The sequence below is a fragment of the Lytechinus variegatus genome, chromosome 8 (assembly GCF_018143015.1).
Source record: "Lytechinus variegatus isolate NC3 chromosome 8, Lvar_3.0, whole genome shotgun sequence".
NCBI classification, from domain to species: domain Eukaryota; kingdom Metazoa; phylum Echinodermata; class Echinoidea; order Temnopleuroida; family Toxopneustidae; genus Lytechinus; species Lytechinus variegatus.
Genome location: NC_054747.1, coordinates 15,177,072 through 15,184,598, shown reverse-complemented (window position 1 = coordinate 15,184,598; position 7,527 = coordinate 15,177,072).

Sequence of the window (7,527 nt, the reverse complement as noted above, 5' to 3'; positions counted from 1 at the left end):
TACCCATAAAAATCCTAAAATTGTCCGCACATTAGCTACGAAATGCATGAAATTGTTTTTCAGGAGTGAGATACTCCCTGAAAAAACAATTTTTGACAAAATATTTATTTTCCTCATATTTAAAATGGCCGCCATAGTCCATTGTATACTATATTATGTACGATATGAATATGGAAAACTAGCTTTCACAAAAGTGAGCACTAAACCGCAAAGAAATCGCGATGTATGAACGAAGTGATATATGCAATTCATTATTACTAAAGAGATATACCATTTATTATATCATAAATGTGAATATTTCTGTATTTTGATATCTAAAATGGCCGCCACTGGCCCAAATATGATTGCGTACAATGGCAATGGGGGCCAAAAAATTCACAAGAGTGATCACTAAAATGCATATTATTAAGATTAAACGAGTGGAATACTGACTAAAAACATGATTGTTAACGAAATATATTATCAATATGCCATGTATGTGATGAATGTTGTATTTAGATATTCAAAATGGCTGCCAAAGGCCCTAAAAGCATTATGCACAATGAGAAAGAGGGGCAAAGAAATCACAAGAGTGATCACTAAAATGCATATATATGTGATAAATTCATGGGATACTGTTTAAAAACGTATTTTCCAACGAAATACATCATTCAGGTTTAAAGTTTGTGTTAAATACTGTATTTTTACTTTCAAAATGGCCGCCAGAGACATTAACAGTCTTATGCACAATGCAAAGTGGGAAACCAATATTCACAAGAGTGAGCACCATAAATGCAGATATTAGTGATCTATGAGTAAAATATTGTCTGAAAGCATGATTTCTTTTAAGAGATATCATTTATTCTGCCAGTTAGGTGATAAATACTGTTATTGGAAAATCAAAATGGCCGCTACAGACCCTTAAGATATTATGCACAATGTGAATGGGAACAAATTATTTCATCAGAATTTGGCTTTGCTTTGCTTTGCTCATTTTTGTAAAAATTAGTTTTCCCTATTCATATTGTACATAATAGAGTATACAATGGACTATGGCGGCCATTTTGAATATCAGGAAAATAAATATTTTGTCAAAAATTATTTTTTCAGAGTGTATTTTACTCCTGCCACACGCTTCCATGCATTTCATAGCCAATGTGCGGACAATTTTAGGATTTTTATGGGTAATTTGCATATTTTGGCGGCCATATTGGATTTTGCCAATTTGCGGAAAATGCTCAAGGTTACACGAGTGGCATCATCCAGATTCGTAATCAGCACCCTCGAATTGACAAGAAACCATCAAAAAATATTGTATATATAAAAAAACAAGGTTATGCCTCTTCTATCCTGGACTATATGCTCGTAAGCAAATGAGCAAGATATTCCTGCACAATCTCGTGAATTGTGAGACTTCAGATCTTAAAGAATTTAACCCCTTTCTATTAAAATAAAACTGATTATTCTTGTACCATAGGAAAGGGTAAATGTTACTCTTTTATATTGGTCGTTTGGTCAAGTTTCTATGGGGCCTATCCTGGACTAATAGGGAAAGAGACAGATAGAATGAGAGAAAGACAAACAACAGGCTGAGTTTGATATGGCGTCAGTGTAGCTGAGAAGAGTTGTGCGAACATGCACGGATGAGGATGTGTCTGTGTGTGTAAGATCAAATGATATCGATTCGTTGTGTTTATGGGAGTAGGGGTATGTGAAGGTGTGTGAGTGTGTGTGTCAGGGCAGTCATGTTTTTATTGACACAGCTGATTGCAAGGTTTTTATTTGCATTTTATGAATTGTATCATAGAGTCAATGCAGTCCATTGAAATAATCATGTAGTAATAATAATGTATTTGATTATGTTAATGACATTCTTGGAACCCCATTAATTCATGATTTCTGTACTGTATTTCAAATGACGAAATACACATTCTGTATTATTTTCCTATTGGATATGTACTAAATTTGATACGCAGAGAGGCACTGAAAGTTGTCATAATTAATATTTGGTACTGTATTTATTGATTTTTCTGTACATTGTGAAATATACCACAAACCATGTCAATCATGAAAATTGATAACAAAATAGAAAAGAGAACAAATTCAAATTTTGCTCAATAGATCGAACTGCCTTTGTCAAAAAATCCCAAAAAAGCTGCATGCTTGTATGAGAGGCAAGCCCTGAAACTTAGTGTTAGTGTTATAATATATAGTAAAACTTCAAATCTTATAATGCAATCTGTGTTTTTTTCTTCAAAGCAATTTATCCACCTGAAAATTACATTTAAATTGATTTTTTTTTCATCGTTAAAAACAAATGAATATACATACAAAATTATATATGTGAAATTGACAAATACAAGTGGGAGGATTGCCCTACTCAGCAGTATCAATCATGGTGTTGCTGGTCTACGGTTGGGTCTACAGTTTCAATTTGCCTCCATTGCAATGCCCTATACAGAGTCACATGTATGCACGTTGAGATTGTTCATCAGTGATTGCCACCCCTCCCCCCCCCCCCCACCATCATTAAAAGAACTAAATGTTCTATCCCAAAAATGGCAAAGGGGTTCTATTTTTTATAACTTACAGCGGTTAAAATGAAATAACACAAGTCTTTCACAAAAAATAAGATGTTTGTTTTGTTTTAGATATTTCGTATCATTTCTATTATGCGTGAATTGGATGCTGTGTCTCAAATATGTCAATATGTATTAAACATGCTTTCCTACGTTACCCAAGTGAGTGAAACTTATTACATGAATAAGCAACTATGAATTGTGTAGTAGGAATAATTCAGAATACATTCTAAGATCGACCTGTACATAAAGCTTAGCATTTCCTTCACTTAATATGCTTTTATTCATACAGCAAAGTATCATTTTCAGCCTTGTATTCTTCATTATTTGTCATATTTTCATGTTTATGTCTCTTTTTTTATTTAAAAATTATCTCACGTTCTTGTTTTAGAATAATGATTCTACTCATAAATGTATATATAATCTTGTTTCAGAATAATGATATGAAACACCTAAGAGGGATTAGTTGGCAATATATATACATGTATATAGGTTATACATTCTAGAATATTTGTGCTCCAGTCTTTCATAGCAGTTGTTATTCAAAGAATACACGGAGAATTTGTAAAATTATCTTAGGCATTTGGATATATACACACAAATGCATGTCAAATATGTATTAACCAACACTTCAAGGGAGAAGATTGGCAAGGGGTAAAAAGAATACAGAAAAATCAAATCATCCTCTGTGTAAGACAGAAAAAAAAATATACCAACATTTTACTTCGTTCTAAGAACATCAACGATTTAAAAAAAGAACACAAGATTTGAAAATAGTCAACTGCCTTTTCCGGTTGACATACTTTTACTAGAAAAGGTCTTAGACTATGGTCACCTCTCCCCTCATACAGGAACTTTTGTCATCATTAAAATTGTGTGCAAAATGCCAGTCTCCTCTCCTTCAGTTCGTCTTTTTGTTTAAACGTACGATTCATATCATGTTATATTCAATTATTTCTTTTACGATTTTCACCTAACTTTGTAAAAACTTTTTAAATGTGCGTTTTTTTTATAATGTTTTGCTATGTTTTTACTGTCATATCACTGTGCCTATAAAAACTTGTAAACATAAATTTTCTAGCTTCAGCTCGTTTCATGTGCGGCAGCTATAAATATATTTGATAATCACAATAAATACCATTTGTAATTGAATTGAATGATTTTTTAGAAGGTATATGAAATTTAATAACGTAAGAATTGTATTTTAACGATGTTTTCTTTCAGGTATACACCTATTCATGGCCATTCGCAGCCGAGGGGGAGGCATGGGACAGTTGCCTCGATAAACTTATAGCTTATATTGAAAATCTCAAAATTCACAAAAAAATGTGAACGAAATTTAATTTCACTGTAGGAAAAGCAGAAGTGCCACCCATCCGACAAGCCCGGTTGCTTTGCTCCCTCGCTCCCAAGTTTCTTTGAAAATGTTTACGCATCCCCCAACCCGGAAACATATCTGCGTAAAACCATTGACCTATGCATCGTAAAGTGACTTTTTTTATTGAAAGCTGCTCCCTTAAATAAAGAACAAATAAACACGTTTCATTCGGTAATGTTGAGATTTAATATAGAAATCGCTTTTGTTTGGATTTCACAGAGATGAAACAGTTCTAGGCGTGTCTTCATTAATGTTCAATGAACGAACTAATAATGTAATATCCCAACCTATTCTTTTGTATTTCATTGTAATTAGGCTTATTCAAATTCTTACCTTCAAGAACTAACAAAATTGGAACGACAAACTTTTCAGTGCATTAGATATTCATTGATTCAACTTATTTCATTACAAGGGATGCATATTCACATATGTATGAACAAGTGAAACAATTATCATTTTATGTAATAGCGCAAGAAAAGGGAAAGTGGGGATGTGACATCAGCCACCATTTATGAGTGAGTTATGACGATGTAGCACACTCGAGGATATTTACAATTATGCGAAAGCAAGAGGCGCTTGCGCCGAATGCTTTTGCATAATATTGTGAATGCCCGAGAGTTGCTCGCATCGTCACTAACATCACGAATCTTAAAATGTGCATTAATTGTTTTATAAAAAGGGTCAGCAAAATTAATTTTTCATGGAAATCTTGTTCAAATCCCTCCAACTTGTGTACGATCGCACATACGAAGAGATCACAAGACTGTCAATTATGACATCACAGGCGTATCTACTATGCGCGCCTAAGTAAGCGCATCAAAATCCTGGCCAGCCTCCTTTACTGAACGCGTATCAGTTTTTACGTGCTATTAGAACTAATGCATAATGCTGCACAAAAATTGCACAGTGCTGCACAAAAAAATGCACAGTGCTGCACGAAAAATGCACGACTGGAAGGCTGCGCATAATTAAAGCATGAACACGTGACCTGAATACGCACTCACCATTGGCTACATCCTTGAACCCGTTTTATAAAACTTTGTATACTGCATTGCTAAACTTCGTTATTTGTTTTCAGATTTTGATGAAATTGTCAGCATTTTTGCTCGGTGAATTTTTACTATGTAAATTTTGCTCAGTGAATTTAGTTAGATATAAATATTTTCACCCCAGAGTAACCACTTTAACTGCATGTTAGCTCTGGTGAGCGTTTCATGAAAGGATTGGGAGGGTGTTTTATCAACCAAGTACCATTTTATCCAACCCGACAGTTGGCATAGGAACAGTGCTTCTCAGCCAATCAGAATCAAGGAAAGATGTCAGATCTGACTACTTGTCGGACATAAAATGTTGATGGAACGCTCCCAATGCATATCCTCTAGGAAGAAGATCTTGAGCTTTTTTGGTCGCGGTTGGGACTCAGCAAATTTTTTTACAAAAAAACCTAAAACTTCCTAAAAATCTAAGTCACATATTGGAGTGTGGATATGAGTTGTACTGGGCATATAGGGATTCAATTATTTTTTTTTCAATCAATTTCAGATTGAGAGTTATGGGTGCAAGAGGCCCTTGTCGTCATGATAAGAATTCAAATCTGTTTTAGTTTCACAATATCGATTGAAATCGGTTTTGATATTAATAGATATAAATGCATTGATTATATCTTATATTTTCTTTTGCATAAATGGGATATATATATTATAGTTGAAAATTTATGATAGCTATACTATACCCTACTTTTGTAAAAAGGCAGCAAGTACCCACAATGTGATTTTATGTATGATAAGAACATTCATTTGTCATTTACTTAGATATCAACTATCAAGATCTCACCGCCGTGGCCCGGGTTCGACTTCCGGTATGGGACACAATGCTTTTCACGGGTCGTGTGATCCAGTGGTTGGAGCGTTGGACTCATAACCGCAAGGTTGTGAGTTCGAATCCCAACTCTGCCATTGTCTCCACTTTCATAAAAAGGCCCGAGAGTGATATCTGTCGTCTATAACGTCAGCCACTATGACTGATTAACCTAGACGTAAAATGTTTCATAGGTAATTGGTTATTAACCAGCTTGGTGTATACCAGCAAAAATGCTGTCCTGCCGAGTTCCTACGGGAGTTACCACAAACAGAAACAGAAGATAGTTTACCAGCCATACAAAGTAGGTTGCGGCTTATAAAGAAAATATAAACTTGTGAATTGGAAACCCAATGTAGATTAACAATTAACGTGTTACCTTTGTCAAAGTATGATGTTATGTAGCGATATTCATTGATAATAATTTGTATTGGCTATGATGATTATCACGTGTGTAGTATATTGACAAATGATTTTATTTTGCACAACTGGTACCTTGCAAAATCACTGTACTGATAAAAGCATCTCTTAAATTCTGCCCCCCTCAGGCGTTGGTCACTTTTCAAATACGTTACTACAATGTATGGATATGAACGTCCCCGTAATAATCACATGATCATACTGATTTTCAAAATCATTTATTCATTTTGTTTGTAATTTATTGATCTGTATTAATCAAGATTATAGCTATTTGCGCAAATGAATTTTTAATACAATGTAAATGAATTAACAAATAAGATTTAAATAGAATGAGTGAACACGTTACATGTTTCATCGCAGTTGAGGTGTATGGTTACAGTGTCATTTCATCAGGCTTTAAAGTCTTTCTTTTTTATTCTTTGAACAGAAATGGGGACAAATAAGAAAGTCGTGAAATAACTCCTTTTTTAAAGTATGATTGATAGAGATCGCACGCGTGATTAGATTTATATTGCCTTACGTGCATAACCTGTGAAACTTCTGAAGGAAAATCCTAACATTACTACCAGTGGCTTTTAAAAAGCACATCAAGGAAATGCATTTGATTGTTATTATTTTGTGTTTGAGTGTGTGTTTGTGAGTGGTTAACAAAAATTGGGAATGGTTAATGATAGATATACGGTAGCCTTAACGTTATTTCTTAAGTTATATTGATATTGTGCACAGTTTATTCGTACTCATACTGATATGAACACAGTTTATTTGTATGTATTTCATGTAAGTATCATACCTTCGTCAACATGTTTATTAATTACATATACATCTAATTTTATTGCATCTTTGATGTGGTATTAATGCCAAATGCTTTGTTGTGGGGTTAAATTGTTTATTCACGCTCATATTAATATGAGTATAAATTGTAATTTATCATGTTTATACTATTAGGATGTACATGTATAACGTATTTCTACAACTGTTATACTTATGAACGTTCGAGTTTTTTGTGCTACTGGATTTTGGACCTTCTTTCAAACATGGAAATAAACAGGGTGAATGAATGCAGCGTGAAATATGTTGTACTTCGAGATTTAATGAAACGAATGATAAATATGAATAACGTCCAACTGAATAGAACGGGAGAACATGAGAGAAAGAGAGCTCACACGGATGATAGGTATGGTAAAAAAACAACAACAACTAGAGAGGTAAGAGGAGACAGGCAATGAGGAGTGACAGATCTAAAAAAAAAAAAAAGAGAGAGAGAGGGCTTAAAAATACACGATTTTTATTCTGTGACGTCACTTCCTCACAACA